General features: G+C 38.0%; 1 pseudogene across 1 annotated transcript in view; it reads left to right on the top strand.

Moving 5' to 3' along the window:
• The first annotated feature begins 2,381 nt into the window (after nt 1-2,381).
• The window catches only part of LOC136140301 (small ribosomal subunit protein uS5 pseudogene), a 68,450-nt pseudogene continuing 53,960 nt past the window's right edge, over nt 2,382-16,871 (top strand). Inside the window, exon 1 of the transcript XR_010657597.1 lies at nt 2,382-2,567. The product of XR_010657597.1 is annotated as a small ribosomal subunit protein uS5 pseudogene (transcript). The remainder of the gene's footprint in view (nt 2,568-16,871) is intronic.

Raw genomic sequence — 16,871 nt, 5'->3', positions numbered from 1 at the left:
CTGTGTGTGTCTGTGTGTGTGTGTAAACTTTAATACCAAGAATCAATAATACCATAGGCAGGTCTGAGACTCAACAGGGCAGTAAACTTCTGAGCCAACACTCAGGCTATCTGTAAATGGACCTACTATTCTATACTGTGTTGAACCAAACAGATTTCATGATAGTAACAATAGTAATGACTTTCAGTTTATTTTTTCCTTTCTTCTTTTTGTTTGCAAATTTTAAGGACTTTGTATCTTGGGTATATGATTTTTGTCATCTTGACAAACAGAAGGTGAGGAATATTAACCTGATATTCTACTCAAATGCTATTATTTTGAGAACATAAATAGATGTAACTTTCAACTTAGTATCTAATAACTCTGTAATAGCAATTAGTATTCTCCAAAGACTGGTTGTGTGCTTATGTTTGTGTGTGCATATATGCAGTGCATATATTATTATTTGTATTAGTGCCATTTGACATGTGAGCAATCTGGAAATCAGAATGTGGGTATTTTGGCAAAGATCACACAGCCAAACTGTCTCATGATACTTTCATATACTGTTCTGTTTTTGCTTGCTTTTGAAGATGATAACCTGTTGAGGGCCATTCTTTTTTAGCTTGATTTATTCCATGAATGTTATCTGTAACAGGCATGGTTTCATCAATCATAGATTTATTCACTAGTAATTATAATAGCTTAAAATATAATGCAATGTTTCCAATCTGATTAGCACCAACGCAATTACAACCCACTAATAAATATATCAGGATTTCTTTAGGTATCAATTGGCTGTCTAAACTCTAAGAAGGACACATAACCATAGGCCTATCTATGTCCATTTGCTAATCCACTGGACACAAAACCTAGCCTTTTTTTTTTTTAACATCTTTATTGGAGTATAATTCCCTTTTAATACCATTTTCATGCAAATGTCAATCACAAGATAATGAAACACCAAACCCTTTGTTGAATTCCTATTCTGTGAACCTTGTCTTAAAAACTTCACTTTTACTATCTTTAATTTAAAGGGCAAAATTGTACAGGAGGAACTGTCACTTCTCTGTATATTCCAGATGAAGATATTTAAGGGCTCACAGAAATTAATAACCTTACCAAAAGATAAACAGTCAGTGGATAAATAGGTTTTAAACTCAGATCTCTGGACTAAAATTCATGTATTCTCCTTCCTTAACTGCATCCTGCTACATAGTAAACAAAGTAAGTCTCCTATTGGTTGTCATCAAGCTATAGTTTCAAAGCTGAATTCATTTTTTTGACTCATCATCAACTGAGTGGCCCAGGCATTTTCTTTCCCTTGTTCTGCACTTCAGCAGCAGACACAATTAATAATCCACAAATAATCTTGTGATCCTAGAGAGCACTACTATTTTTAAGAAGCACACTTAATTAATCTCCTCTAAAATACTGGAGTATTAATAAAGGAAAATAAACGCATCTCAGTTTAGGTCAGATTTTGTGTGTATGTGTGTTTCCTAAAAAGGAGCATAATTATAGTCTCTGTTTTGTTCCTAAAGGAAATCTTAAATTTGCAAATGCTCAATTTTTGACATGTATTAAATTTTTCTTTATGTCTGACAAAATCTTACAGTTGAACATAAGGTTCATTTTGGTTTTATCTAATTATCATTCAGGTGATGAGACAATTCCACAGAGATGAGAAGAATATACTAAGCAAAAAGCTAAAGGCAGTTTTAAATACTGATTCCAAGCTAAATCTTAGTAAAAGACAATTTTGCCTTTTGATAGTAGAACTAGCAGTTTAGTCGAATCTCTATCTAAATAGAAATTTAATAGTGGTTATTTCATGCTCATATGGTCAGGTTTTGGGTCCAATTTGTCTGTGATGAGTTAGAGTAACTGATACGCTAATCACTGTTAGTTAATTAAAAGTGGAGTTTCCATTTAGTTACAAAGTACATTAGTGTGCTGAGCATATCACATGCTAGATGACCTGATTCACATATTTGAACTCCTAAAATGAGAAGGAGGTGGTAGAAAATCTACTTGATATGCTGCCAGAAGTGTCACTAAGTTGCTTCTAGAAACAGCTTTGGCTTGATGATCAGAAACACTGGGTTCTATTCCTTGTTCTCCTGCTGTTTTGCTCTGACCCTTGAGTTTTGTCTCTTAAACCCTCAATGACTCAATTTTCCAAGAACAAAGGATGGAATAGAATTAAATAATGCTGAGGCCCACTTTCTTGTGCTTCTGTGGCCAAGATTCAAAAGTAATTCCGGGGTTTGACGCTCTGCTCAGCCACTTTCTAGCTCTGCGATCTTGGGAAAAATGTTTAACCTCTCTGATCTTCATTAAATAGGATGACATGAGGACAAGTTTGGTACCCACATGGCACTGGTGCTCAACTACAGGTCATGACTGTGATGAAGAAAGAAAAAGATGATGATGTGGTCATGAGACATAAGAAGAAGGGGGAGCAGCAGGCTAAGAAGCTGGAGAAGAAGGAGAGGAAACAGTATTCAAGAGGAAGAAAGAAAGAAATGCTAGAGTTTATGTATTTTACTGATATTGTAACATTATCTTATAGAGCTCCTGAAAATGTAAGTAAATGTAAAATAAGAAAAAAATCCACAAATGTAGGCACTGAAACATAATCTAGTGAAGCTTTTCTCAAAACCTTATCCACTGGGTTCTGTCAGCAAGTGTCAGTCAAATACATATTTCATGGTTGACTAAGTTTTGGGAAAAGATCAGTGAAACAAAAAGATCTATAGAAAGTAGGGCCTCCCAGAACTTTCTGAATATTAGTGTACACAGTGACTCCTCAAGACCGTTTCTTTGAAATTTATTTTCTTTTATTTTTTAAAAAACTTTTTTAAGAGCAGGTAGAAGCAGGCAGAGGTTTAGATATTGTACAGGCCTAGTGCTCTGTGGAACAAACTTTAGCAAAAGTTAGAATGATGAAAATAAGTGAAGGATTGGATCTTAGAAACCTGATTAAAATCTCACTCCCGTTACTTAACCATGTCACTTAACCAAGCTAATCCTTTGGTGACTATAAGTGATGATCCCATCTTGAAAGATTGTTTCCAGAACTAGGATCAACACAGGTAATGATATCAGCATGTGATACAGACTGAATAAACTGATAGTAGTAATATGATAGATTCCAGGCACACTTCTTTTGTTGAAGCCCAAAAGAGAAAAAAATTGTGCATCTTCCCCCATTCTCCATTTGAAATCCATTTGTTATGAAAAACATCAAAGACTGATTCCCATATGTGGAACACTGTGGAAGCAATTTGTTGTTAATTGCTTCCTTCTTGAAACAGAATTAGAGGAAAATGGGATGGAAAGTTTTGATTCCTCTAAAGAAGGAATCTGAAATAAGATTGAGGGGGTAAGCAGAATACACATTCTGAGGTTAATGCTATTAGAAGTTAACTAATTCTTTCTGGAAGAGGGATATCATTTGCAGTAAAGCATCTGCCAACCGTTGTAAGATATCAGAGTAGCTGGACCTGTCATTGAAATAAACCAATGCAAACAGGCCTTTTCCTGCAGGGGGCATAATTAAAACCAGAGCTATTTTCACAGGTAATCCATTTATAAATCATGGTAATAAAATGGCCATCATGACAGCAGCTCAGTGACATTTTTTCACAAGCTCAGCTGTATCCAAGCAACCAAAATGTCTTAACTCAGATGAGAAGAAAGGCAGGCTGGGGTCCCAGGAGTCAGGGAGCAAGAGCCCACTGTCTGGTTCTCTTTTCCCGTAAGAGAATGTGATGAGTTGATGGCTAAAGGGGCTTTATGCGGTCTTGGTTACTGCAGTTCACTTTATTTCCATGTCAGAATGACTGGACAATCAAGACTTTAGGTGTTCTCAACTCTTTCCTCATTCTAGGAACTGATAAATGGGGAACCTCTAAGGCCCATTATATCCACATCCAATTTTGATCCATACCTTGCTATGAGAGATTCAACTGATCAGCAGGAGCTGGAGAGAGAATAACATATGGCAGAAATCCAGGTATCCTCTACTCAGCTGTTTACATGTGTAATTGCAAATCGACAGTGGCTGCGATATTACTGAGAAGAGGTTCTAATAATCATCGTTACAGCAACTATCATGCACTGTAATGCTAGGAAAGTGTGTCTCTTTCCCCCAGAGGAGAGACAAGAACTCTCTTTTCACTGCTTTGGGATTTTTCTATGCAACCCATCCTTGTAACCTTCTGACAACTGAGCTGTCCAAACTCAGCAGGGATTTAAATATTTAAAATAAAAATAAATCTTATCAAAGTTTTTTTTAAGCACTATAGCACAAACAAATTTGTATAAATCCCAATAATGACCTGCTTTCATGGAAAGACCAAATATTATGGATTGTTAAACATACATTTAAAGATATTTGTGTCTACATGTGTGTACATATGCGCATGTGTTAAATGAGACTTATCTTCACCATCTGTCAATGCAGAGTAATAATCCTCTCAGAGCTAAATGAGATGAGGGTGAAAGCATGGAAGGCAAAGTACTATGTTCAGGGAAACTCTTTATTATTAGCATTATTGCTATGAACGATGCTGCTAATATTCCCATGGATTCCTTTATCCTCTCCTTCTTCATAAACTTTATTGAGGAATAGCTGAAAAATGTAATTCTATATATTTAAAGTGTGCAAGGTGATGATTTAAGATACGTACACACTGTGGAATGATTATCGATATCAAGATATTTAACACATCCATCACCTCACATAGTTAACTTCTTTTGCATGTGGTGAGAATGTTTAAGATTTACTTTTGTGTACCCATTCCAAGTGTGCTTTCATTGAAAACTGCTAGGCCTATACTTCTAGGTAAGAAGCTTTCCCTCAGGCTGTCTGCAGTCACCTCCTCTCAGTAGAGGGAGAACTTCAAATGACTGGGGGCAGCCTTCTACCAATAATCCTGAAGACAGCCAGTTTTCTTGAGGTTTGTTTGGGACAATTCTAATTTTTCTAGGGAGCCAGATTACCTGCACATCAATATGTAATCCATGCTCCCCTGTGGGACTGAGCCAACATTTCCTTCCCTGGGACTCTGCTTGATACCACACCCTGTGTGGTCTCCTTTTGCCCCCACTCCCAACTTTCCTACTATGTTTTCCTGAAAATTCTTCCAGATTAAATTACACTCCCTTGAACGTTTGCTTCTGAGGAACCCAGCTTGCATATCTAGAAAAGAGATGGAAGTAGTTAGGACCTGAGTGGGGACTGGACTCAAGAGAGGCTCCCAAGGACTTACAGTATTTCCTGTATAAAACCTAGGAATCATCAAGTAGCCAGAAACACAATCCAGGTGAAAGTGTTTCACCAGGAGATGGCTATATGGCTAGAGACCATGAACTGGAAAGGAATAACTACATTGACTAAAATATTAATAATTCACAATTGTAATAACATCCACAATTGATTGAGTCTTTGTGTTAGGTGCTGTACCAAGAGCTCTAGTGCATTTTCCCCCTCATTCAGTGCATGCAGCACTGAGGTAGGAGCTATTATATTTTCTATTTTACAGATGTGGAAACAGAGGCTTAAGAATGTTTTGTGGGACTTCCCTGGTAGTCCAGTGGTTACGACTCCACGCTCCCAATGCAGAGGGCATGGGTTCAATCCCTAGTCGGGGAACTAAGATCCCATGTGCTGCACAGTGCGGCCTTAAAAAAAAAAAAAAAAAAAAAAAGAATGTTTTGTACTTCCTAAGTTCACATAGCTGTGGACTTGGATTTGTGCCTATATTTGTCTGACTCCTATCATAAGGATAATCACTATATTGTAAGATTTGTTTACCAGTCTAATGTTGTTTTTGAAGAAGAAAAAAGTCAAGATAAGGTTAGGGAACATGGTTGATATGATCAAGCTGATGTGATAACTAGTTGGAGCAAATGCCACATTTTAATGCATATCTCTGTGTCCCTTGCATGTGCCTTTGAGGACATGGGGCTCAGCACGAAGGGTTAACATCCACTGTAGTAGAAGAATACTTCTGTTCTTTGTTCTCAATAAATCTGCCTCCTCCCTGCCCGCCACCCCCGCCCCACACCCACTATCTTACATTCCAAACCCCAGCAATGTTAAGTGACATACTCAAGGTCACAGAGCTATAAAGGTAAGTGGGCAGCAAGAACACATCTTCTGACTCCTAGCCCAGGTCAGTTTCTTTCCAACAACATCATGCTAATTTAGCGTCTCATATCCAAATCCCAGGCAAAATCAGAACTGGTTTAGTATTAGATGGCTGTCCAAACATAAGTTTCCAGTGGAGAAGCCAAAACCAACCCTCTATAAACCTCAGCTTTCTAAAGGAATGTCGAGATTCAGCTTCCTTCATCATCTTTCTGCCAACCCTCTGGCCTTTGGACTCAGCCCGATTTTGAAATGCTAATTTAGAGTGCTTCAAGTGGATATTAACCAAAAAAATTATTAATAAGTACTTCTCAAGCTCAAGTGTAATAGGCCCCATAGAAAACACAAAATTGTTTATTCAACATATTTAAATGTGTCTTAAATGAACTAATTGCTTTTCTTGGGTGTTCTGCCAGATTTGTGGCTTTGTCCCTGCTTTGGAGATTAGGAATCTGAAGAAAAGAATCTATTGACCAACAGATACTTATCTCTCTGTGCATCTGCAGACACAGAGGCATTAATATCAATCATTTCATAGAAGGAAGATCATAAACATAATTTCTGTCTTCCTGGATTAAGCTCTGACCACATCAAGAGGATGAAGAATAATTTGTATATAAGATGGAAATTTAAGGCAGATGGATTCCTCCATCTGTGAGGAATCATTGAGACAACCCTCATTTCCACTCTGCCATCTCATTTCCCTGACACACAGGCTCATTTAAACATAGTTCCCACAAGAATGAGCCCCAGTGTTATCCCTTGATCGCAACTAATTATCTCTCACCAGTGTGCTGACCATTTGCCTGTTTCCTCTCTGATCTGCTCCTTTCTCTCTACTTGCTTTGCTCTGATACCTGCAAATTACATTCACCAAACCAACATCTGGTTCTGTTTAGGCAATCGGATGCCCTGGTAGAAAACTGGAGGATCGAATAGGGAAGAGGCCAGCCTACTTCTCTCCTCTCTATACTTTGGGAGGCATCACTGATGGTGGGATATATTTTCCATTATTGCATGTCTTCTCAGACAGGAAGCCCTTACCCTGAGATCAAGCTCCTATTAGGTGGAACCGTATCCTAGGCACTAGAACACGGCATTTGTCCCTTTACTTCAGGGATGGTAGCAACTTCTAGTTGTTGCTACTACCTCCCTTTTGGCCCTTTTAGCTTTTCCAACATTTTAGTATCTAGGGGCTTAATCAAATTCCTCTATTGAACTACGTGTTGTGGGCTCATTTTCTCTGACTGGTAAAACTGGATTCAGCCATTTGCCCTTTTATCAGAGTAGGTATGTGCACTTTTCTTAACCTTGGTGTCTCCCTCAAATGAGCACAGCAGAGTACCCAACCCCCACCAAATACATCATATTCTTATTTCCAGGATATTTGTGATTTACTCTTACACACATTGACAAGGGCCTTTCCTCCCTCATGCAGGTAAATGTGACAATGAGGAATTTCCAAAATTTATCAATAAGACCTCACTTATCTGATAAGAATCCTCAAGGATGTAAAGTTGAACTCTAAATAGCTGAGAAAAATGGCAAAAAGGACCAGCTTTAAGAGTCCAGGCAGGCACTCATGAGGGCACTTCAGGTACAAACCCGACTCTGCTCTTAGTTTACACACAGTTCCCATAAATGTAGATACCTGATTTCACAGCAGATTAAGGAAGAACAGGGGAAATACCAACAGCCACTGATAACGGTAATAATACTGATAGTTGACGATGAGAAAATGATAAATGGAAGCAAAACTTTAAAATTAATTATAATATTCCCAAAGTAAAACTAGTTAGGGCTTTTTGATGTAGGATAAAACACAACTGCCCATATACGTGAATCATAATCCAATACCAGAATAGGGATAAAGGAAACTAGTATATACATAATGCCAGGAATCATTTTAGGGGTTAAAATATGCATTATTTTAATATTGGGGTACTGATAAAGCTATTAAGTATGTACTATGCTCAACCATTTCACATTTTAGGATAACAAGGTCCTTTAAGCTAAGTACCTTCGGTGGTGTCACAGGCCTGTGACAAGGGAAAGGGCAGAGATGTAACACCTGGTTGGCCTCTCTCAAAATCCCATGGCCTTACTGCTCCATACTGGAGAATTGTTGTTTGTAATTACAAACTTCAGATTTTTTTGTTTTAAAAGAAACAGTTGATTTTACTAAATACATTTTAAGAAAGTGATTAAGCATCTAATACACTGTAGAAAAACTTCCATTTGCCATGAAAGAATAAAAAAATGTTTTGAGAATTGGCTGTTGGAAGCTTTATAAATCCAGAGGAGGGAAAGAGGTAGCTTTATAAAAGCACGTGGGACAGCTCAGATGCAGGCAGTGCTGCTGAACCTATCTGACTTCCACATTGTAACCCAATCTCTGTTTGTTCTTGGTGACCATTTACAGGTCAGTGGTTAAGCCCTGGCCTTCCTATCCCTCTCTCTCCAGAAATACCCATGTTGTCTAGGAAGGTACAGCTTCCAACCTACAAATACCTATCACTTCCTCTGTTGGTGAATGGAATTTAATCAGACTAGTAAACTAAGCCAAAGTCATATAAGGGGTAATATCTGATGTGCTTAATGAGAAACCTTTATGCAACTGTTCTCATCAGTCAGACTTAGATAAGATGATGCTATTTTTACTTCATCTTGACTTTCCACAGAAAACTTTAAAAGGCTTAAGATCAGTGCCGATTGTCAATAGATCATCTCCCATTCTGTGTCAGGGCTCACTGCTGTGTCCATGAGACCCAAGAAGGTCATCAATATGGCTGCTCCAAGTAATTCTAGATCCATTTTCTCTTTTGTTGAAATAACAACCGAGAGTGTTATAGCTAAATGCCCTGCTTTCCTCCTTCTCTTTATCTTCCAATACCAAGTAAGATCCTCCACTCTTATCAGAAAGTGTGGTGCTTATTAATTCTACATTTATTGAACATTTATCCCATGCCAAATGTAGTGCCAGGTATAACAAGGATAATAGGAACAAGTTATAGACACACATTTCAGAAGCTTGTGAAAAAAAAGAAAAAAAAAGCATAAGTGTAAGTTTGAATTTTAAAAATTGACTCCGCCTAATGCCTCACTGATTAATCACTAAGCTCTTTCACTTTTACATAATGTCATTTGAATCTACCTATTTATTCTTATACTTTCTGGTCTTGGCTATAACCAGTCCGTACCTGGACCACTGCCATCATTCTTACCATCTTTTTTTGTTTGCTTGTTTTATTAAATACTTAAATTGAATTATAAAATACACAGTGAAAATGCACAAAGAGCAACTGTACAACTCAATGAATCATTACCATACGTAACACTCTGCCCAGATCAAGAAATGGAATATCAGTTGTACCCAGAAACCACCTCCCCAAAATGATTTCCATTCTCCTCCCCAAAGACAACCAGTATCCTGAATTCAAACACTGTAGATCTGGATTCAAAATTTATATAAATGGAATCATATAGCAAGTGTTCTTTTATGTCTGGCTCCTTTTGTTCAATGTTTCGTTTATCAGATTCCTCAATGTTGTATGTAGCGGTAATTTGTTCACTCATTGCTGCGAAATATTCCATTATATGATTATATCATAATTAATTATCCAATCTACTCTTGATGAGCATTTGGTTTGATTTTAGATTGGTGATAGTACATACAATGTTGCTGTAAATTTCTTGCACGGATCTTTTGGTGGATACATGCATGCATCTTTTGGTGGATATATGCAGGCTTTCTGTTGGGTAATATACCTAGGGGTAGGTTAATAAGTCACCCGGTTACATGCATGAGTAGTGGGGACAATCAGTGTCTAGTATTTTCCCTCCCATTAGCAGTGCAGGAGAGATTTTAACATCCACTCCTGATTCACAAGAAAATTTCTTTATTTACTTTCCGGAAGGCAAATGTGATCATGTGATGCCCCTGTTTAATGGTTTTTAATGGCTGTTTTTTTTCTCTTAGAATAATGTTCAGAATTCACTAGTAGCCTGCAGAATCTGCTCTCACCTACATCTCCAGACTAACCTCGTACCTCTCTGCCTCTGATGTTCTCTGCGCTGACCATCCTGAACCTCTTCCAGGTTCACATTCATGCTGCATTCTCACTCACGTCTGAGCTCAAACTCATCTCCCCTGAGATGCTTTGCCAGATCTACCTGTCTCATATTGTTTTTTTCTTCCTCTTCCTCTGCTGACACTACCTCTCACATAGCCCTAATGAAAACTCCCTTCATTACGTTAAGTCAGTGCCAGACATGGCATCATTTCCTCGTTTTGTTACTTGTTTACTCTCTGTCTTCTCCACTAAGAATTTAAGCTCCAAAATATCTAGGAATTTCCCAACTTGCTCACTTTTGAGCTTCTAGTATCCAACAGTGCTCAGCATCAAGTGGGAACTCAATCAATGTTTGTTGAGTAAGTATATGAATGAAGAAACCTTAGCATATTAGCACATTTTTTTCCCTCTGGTCAAATTGGTTGTCTCCTCTTTCTTTAACTGGTTACTTGTACTCATCCCTGAGGCCTTGCCTTCAATAGCATTTCCATCAGTACACTTCTCTGACTCACCAAGCTAAATTAGAACACTCTTGTGTATATTATGACAACCACTTCTGAGCTTCAATTTCATAGTACTTGGTGTATTCTTAAAAGATGAATGAATGATTTGTAATTATTTTGCTTATGATCCATGTTCACCCCCACCTTGTAAGCTCTGAAAAGGCCTGAATATCTTGTTTCTTCACCACCTTATTCCTCATGTCCAGTACAGTGCTGCATGCAGACTTTCTAATATACAAAGGCAGATACTCAAATTCTGGACATCAGGTCAAGGGAAAATTGTCTAGCAGCTCTCATAGTGCTGGGAATCTAGTGTTGTATATACAGAAAGAAGACATAATCAGGGCCAAGTAGGGGAGGACTGGGGAAATATGCATACAGGCAATAGTATATAATATAAGCCTTATATATTATGACAGATTTTGATAGGCACAGACACTCCAGGAGAGAGAATAGCCAAGTAAAGCAACAGGAACAGAAATAGACAGTATGTTTGAGCAAAAGTAAGAAGGCAAATTTAAGCACTTAGTAGGTTTTTTTTCACTTTTTCTTGCAACCAAATATATTTTCCTTAAAGACCTCCCTTTGTCACTATCCTCTCCAGCAGCACCTATTAATGGTATTAAGTAATTTTAGAAAAATTTATATCACACTCTGCACGTACCCAGAACACCAACTTATAAACACCCAGCCGTGTTCCTGAATGGCCAGTTGGAATGGTGGGAAATGGCCTAGGCCAAAAACAAATAAGGTAAGGATGTGGGGACAATACACACACACACACACACACACACACACACACACACACACACACACAGGCGTGTACTTGGAGGTTTCTTTTCACATCTCAATTACTTTGTATGGGAAAATAAATGATAATATTACTTAACACATTGAGCACTTATATGTCATGTACTATTCTAAGACATTATCTATCTATCTATCTATAAACTTTGTGGGGGACATGCATTTGTGACACTTGCTCAATTAATTAATCACAACTTGATCTGGAAGTATTATATATTTTTGGTGATGTTAGTATCATCATCATTACCATCACTACACTTTATTGAGAACCTAGTATATGTCAGCTCCAAAGTAGTCGATTAGCACTGGGGGAGAGAAAGCAAGTGCTCGAGAGAGGCGTAAAATGATTCTATCAGATAATCTGGGTGATGATGATGATATGGAGCTTTAGGAAAGAACTGCAGAAGTAGAGGAGAGGACTTCTCTACCAGATGGAACAAGTGATTATAGTACAGAGAGAGAGAAGTTCTTCTTCAACAAATTACTTAAACATTGGCATTCCACCTCAAGCAAGTTGGACCAGTCAGACTGTCTTTTAGGGAAGTTTGGAACTATGACTGATAGCCTGTCAGTGAGCTTGATTTTACTTGCCTAATAGAGGCAATTCAACATAGAAAGATGCTATGCACTTGAAGAAACAAAGAAAAGCAATTTGTATAAATGAGAGCGTGATACATATGTAGAGGTAAGCAGAGAAGAGAATAGAAAAGATTTAGGATTATGGCTCTTCCAATTGTATTCCTGGAGAGGTTCTGGAGAAATCCCAATAGTTATAGAAAAAAGGAATTTCCATATGGCTTCTCTATAAATTATGGCATCTTTATTAGGAAACTATGACTCAATTATATATCCAAAAGTTCTCCATGATCCCCATGGATAATGGTAGAATAGCTGTTGAAATTTGTTTCATAAATACACTAGTGAAAGAAAGAAAGCAACAGATTGAGAGAGAGAGAGAGAGAGAAGTAAAGAAAGAAAGGAGAATTTAGAAGAGTGCTCATATCTAGGCTAAGACCATGGAATAGGAAGAGAGTGTAGGAACTTAGGACAACTCTCGTACCCAAATGTCAATTCTGATGATCCAGCATTTGATAAGCAACACTGGGTCCCCAGATGGTCCCCAAATCCTACATATGAGGTAGCGACTTAATCTTAATGCTCCATAGATTGATAGAGGGGGTGGGAGTGTGTTGAAAGCATTTAAAAGCATCCTCCTTTACCAGCATTGTCTCAGGGACCATGGGGCCTGAGCCTACAGGGAGAGCTGGAGCAGAGTCCACAGCAGAGAACTGTGAGAGCCAGAGGAAGGCAAAGGTGGCCTGCATCTCTAGCTGGGATAAGGCGTTTTCTCTCCCAAAATTAGAGTCAGAACTTTACCAATTTAATAAGGCACTTTTTTACCTCTCTCTCTCTCCTTCTCTTTCACTCCAACAAAGATCAAGAGTCAAAGAAACATCAAACAAGCATACAGCACACAACCCAAATAAATAAGCTCTTCTTTTTGGAGAATGGTGTCTTTTGTTGTTTGTCAGAAAGCAGAGCTCAAGCCAGGATGTACAAATTAGCCTTTGGAAACTCAATGCTCTCCCTGGAGCTCACCTTTATTTCTGAATGTTTAGTCTAGCATTTGTGACAAACTGTGTCTTGCAAGGGGAATCTAGATTTCCTTCTGCCCTGAAAATGGGAAAGAGGAACTGTTGATATCATAAACTCTTTTCAAGATGGGTCTGAAAACATGTAATCCTTTTTTTCTTTTCATTTTTAGCACAAGCCACCAAAGACCATTTTATAGAATCCACACGAAGCGTGTTTCAGAACCCAATGGTATTTTACTGAACTAACGTCCAACATGGGAAGAAAATTTGGCCTCATAATATAAAAAGCCAGAAACTATTCATACACAATTTAGCAAAGTTACCCTTTCCTTCTTGTCCTCCTCTGTATTAAATATGTAAATATTTATTTTAAAATTATTTAGTTATTACTATTTATGTTAATATTTTGTATATACATGACTAGTAATGGTAATAGCAGCTCCACTGCTAACCACCTTGACAGAAACCTGAGTATTTGTGTTTGTGTGTGTTTCATACAGAATCGGTGCTCTGCATCAGTGTCACTCATTCTATCTAAAGTATGAGAAGGATGAAAATCTGGTAAATATGTGCCTACCCAAAGCAACAATTCTAACAGAATAGATTCAACTTTAAGCTACTCAGAAGATGGCTAGAAGCAGTGACTCAGAAGCCTACCCATGGTCAAATCCAGCAACATTCTGGCTCTTCCAGGTATGAAATTTGGGGCAAGATACTTAACCGCAGTGTACTCCAGTTTCCTGGTATGTTTCATGTGTTAGTATTTGCAACTATTTAGCACATTTCCTGACACTTTTATCTTATAAATATTATGAACAAGTTTTATATTATAAATTTAGTTATTATTATTGGCTAAAGAAAAAGAAAAAACATTTATGCATTTCAATCTTCTCCCCACTATGCTTGTTTTTTAGTACTAACTTGAATCACACCTTTCAGAAATTCAGAGAAAAAGTCCAGTTCTGTTGAACAAATTTTACTGGAGACACACACCAAGCAATGAGACCACTGAACAGGATACTGAGGTTATAAAGGTAAATAAGAAAAAAAAAATCTCTATCTTTTGTGGAAAAGAAAGGTCATGTGGGTCCCTAGTGTGGCAGGTATTTTGGAAGAGCCTGGACAGAAAGACTAACTTAAATGCCTTGCTAAATTTCCAGGCTAAGATGACAAGCCCTGAACCAGCATTTCCCAAAATGAAGTATCCATACCACTGGGGAGGCACGGGGTATATTACAGGGTGCAGAAAAGGTTAAAAACACCACTATTTATACAATGAGTTTCCTTTTCCAGTGCTATTTCAGTCCTCCTGATTACACAAAGTAGAAGGTCTCAGTTTGGTGATGGCTGTTCACACCTCTTTAAAACTTGCTAATCCCCCATCTCAGCAGTCAGAGCTGACCTCTAGGCAATGGTTTCCAGCTAGAGTTAAAAAATTCATTTTTTAAAAATTGTAATTACTTTAAGGTTATCTTCACTTTCTGTTCTGAACTATTTTTTTACCATTCATGATTGGAACATATATGGTTTCTTTTTAAATAAATGCACTTAAGTTTGTGAATTTAGATAAATATATTAGGTAGATAATAGTTTACTATGTTACCTGGGTATATAAAACACTAAAAAGGTGATAATCAATGGCTAAATCTAGGTGTGCACTGACAGTAGAGATTAAAGAACAGATTGGAGAAATATTTAGAAGATAGGATAAGCAGAAACTAGTGATACATTTAGAAAGGAAAGAGCTACAAATGATCAAGTGGTCAAGTTATTCTGAGCCTCAGCCAAACCTCTAGTTGGTGCAGAGTATCTGAAGAGTTAACTACCTGATAAATGCTGGTGTTGACTGCAGGTGGGAAGCCTATTTGGGAAATGCCTAATAAAGCTCAACCACATTCTCTCTGTATTCATTTTCTTGACAAATGCTATCTCTGCACAAATCTGTGTTTTTCTTGGCCACTTTTTTTGGGGGTGCTCTGTAGAATCAGCACCCTTATCAAAGGTCTGAATAGGCATCACTAATTGCCCTCTCTATCAAAATGATGGGGTTTGACATATTATTTTACCAGGGTATGCCTGGAAGGTGGACGGACTCTAGTGAGACAGAAAAATGCACAAGGCGCCTAATATTTAATCCCCCAAAATGCAACTTTCTGTCCAATAGCATATTATCATTTTACTTTGTGAAGAATTTATGAGAATTCCTCTCTCTCTTCACTGCTGGAGTAGACTGTTATGTTTCAAGCCACTATTGGACTTGATGAGGAATGCCATTCACTAAGGGTTGTGACTTGCGGAAAGTGGGATAGAAATAAACAAAACACAATCTCTGTGAGTTTTAAGTTCCACAGGAAAATTGTATCTGTTCTATATACTTCACAGGGTTGGAGGGAATATCTAATAAAATTACATGGGAAAATATTCCCCAGTAGTTTTGGGCGAAAATAAACACACAAAAAAGAATTTTCTGTTATTCAGTGTTTAGTCTACAATGTTTCAGGGTCATGAGCACTCACACTAATTTGTGACGAAATCCACAATCTCCAAACTGAAATGCTTTCTTCTTTGGACAGACTTTTCTAGCTCCCAAGACAGTGAATCCAACTTTCTTTTGCACTCATAATTGTGTGTGTGTTTATACACAGAGCTTCTCAGCCTGGGCACTATTGACATTTTGGTTGGATAATTCTTTGTTGTAGGGGGCTGCCCTGTGGATTGTAGGACGTTTAGCAGCATCCCTGTCATCTACCCATTAGATGCTAGTAGCACTCGCCACCTGTGACAACCAAAAATGTCTCCAGACACCGCTGAATATTTTGCCTGGTAGGTCAAAATAGTTCCATGACAACTGTTACATAGTTATATGGCATTTCTCTCTCTGTACTGAAGTTGTTTGTTTTTATGTCTATTTATATCAGTACATTAGAAATAATCTATATGTCACTGAGCACTGCATAGTGGGTGCTCATTTTTTCTGGATTTTCTAGACAATACATACTGTATGGACAGGCACGAATTCCTATTTATCTTTTCTCTGCATTTCAAGGACCTGTCTAGTGAAGGGTTGGTGTATAAAAGTCTCAATAACATTTCCTCAGTGATCAAATGATGAATGACCTCTTCAAAGGCAGCACCTAAATAATTTTCAGCTTGACATTTCCAGCATCAAACACAATGTAGGACATATAGGGGATTCTTGATGAATGTTTTGGGGATGAATCAGTGAATGAATGGATAGAAGGATGAATACAGGAAGACAGCCTCACATTCACGGGGCCAGACATTCATGCGTGTACACCCTTCATTTTCCTCTGGAGTTACTATGACTACAAACACCTGAGCTGCCAACTTTCTGCCTGAAACTCTAAACAAGATTCCAGGTGAGGAAGCATCCTTGGCAGGGACCCAGCAGACCCAGCAGTGGCTCACAGGTGGAAATCTGCACAGACTTAAGTGAAAATCAGATTCATCCTAGCTGAACTAATCTGTGACTAGAAAAAGAAAATCATCTCAAGTCACCATGGTTGGGCAGGGACAGGAAGGACTGAGATCAGACAATTTAATGCCAGACAGTTTCACAAAGGCAGTGTCCAGAACACGTATTAATGGAGTTGTTGCTTCTATAAAGCCATAGAACAAGCCTCCCCGTTCAATAAGGGGCAGAATATTTTAGACCTAAGGGGTATTTTGGAAGAGAGGAATCCATGTGGATCACCAGAGTTTCCTCTTTTTGTTCTCTTTTACAGGGAAATCT

This window comes from Phocoena phocoena, chromosome 20 (assembly GCF_963924675.1).
Source record: "Phocoena phocoena chromosome 20, mPhoPho1.1, whole genome shotgun sequence".
Taxonomy (NCBI): domain Eukaryota; kingdom Metazoa; phylum Chordata; class Mammalia; order Artiodactyla; family Phocoenidae; genus Phocoena; species Phocoena phocoena.
Note: the sequence above shows the minus strand (reverse complement) of the source record. Positions and strands in the feature narration are given on the sequence as shown.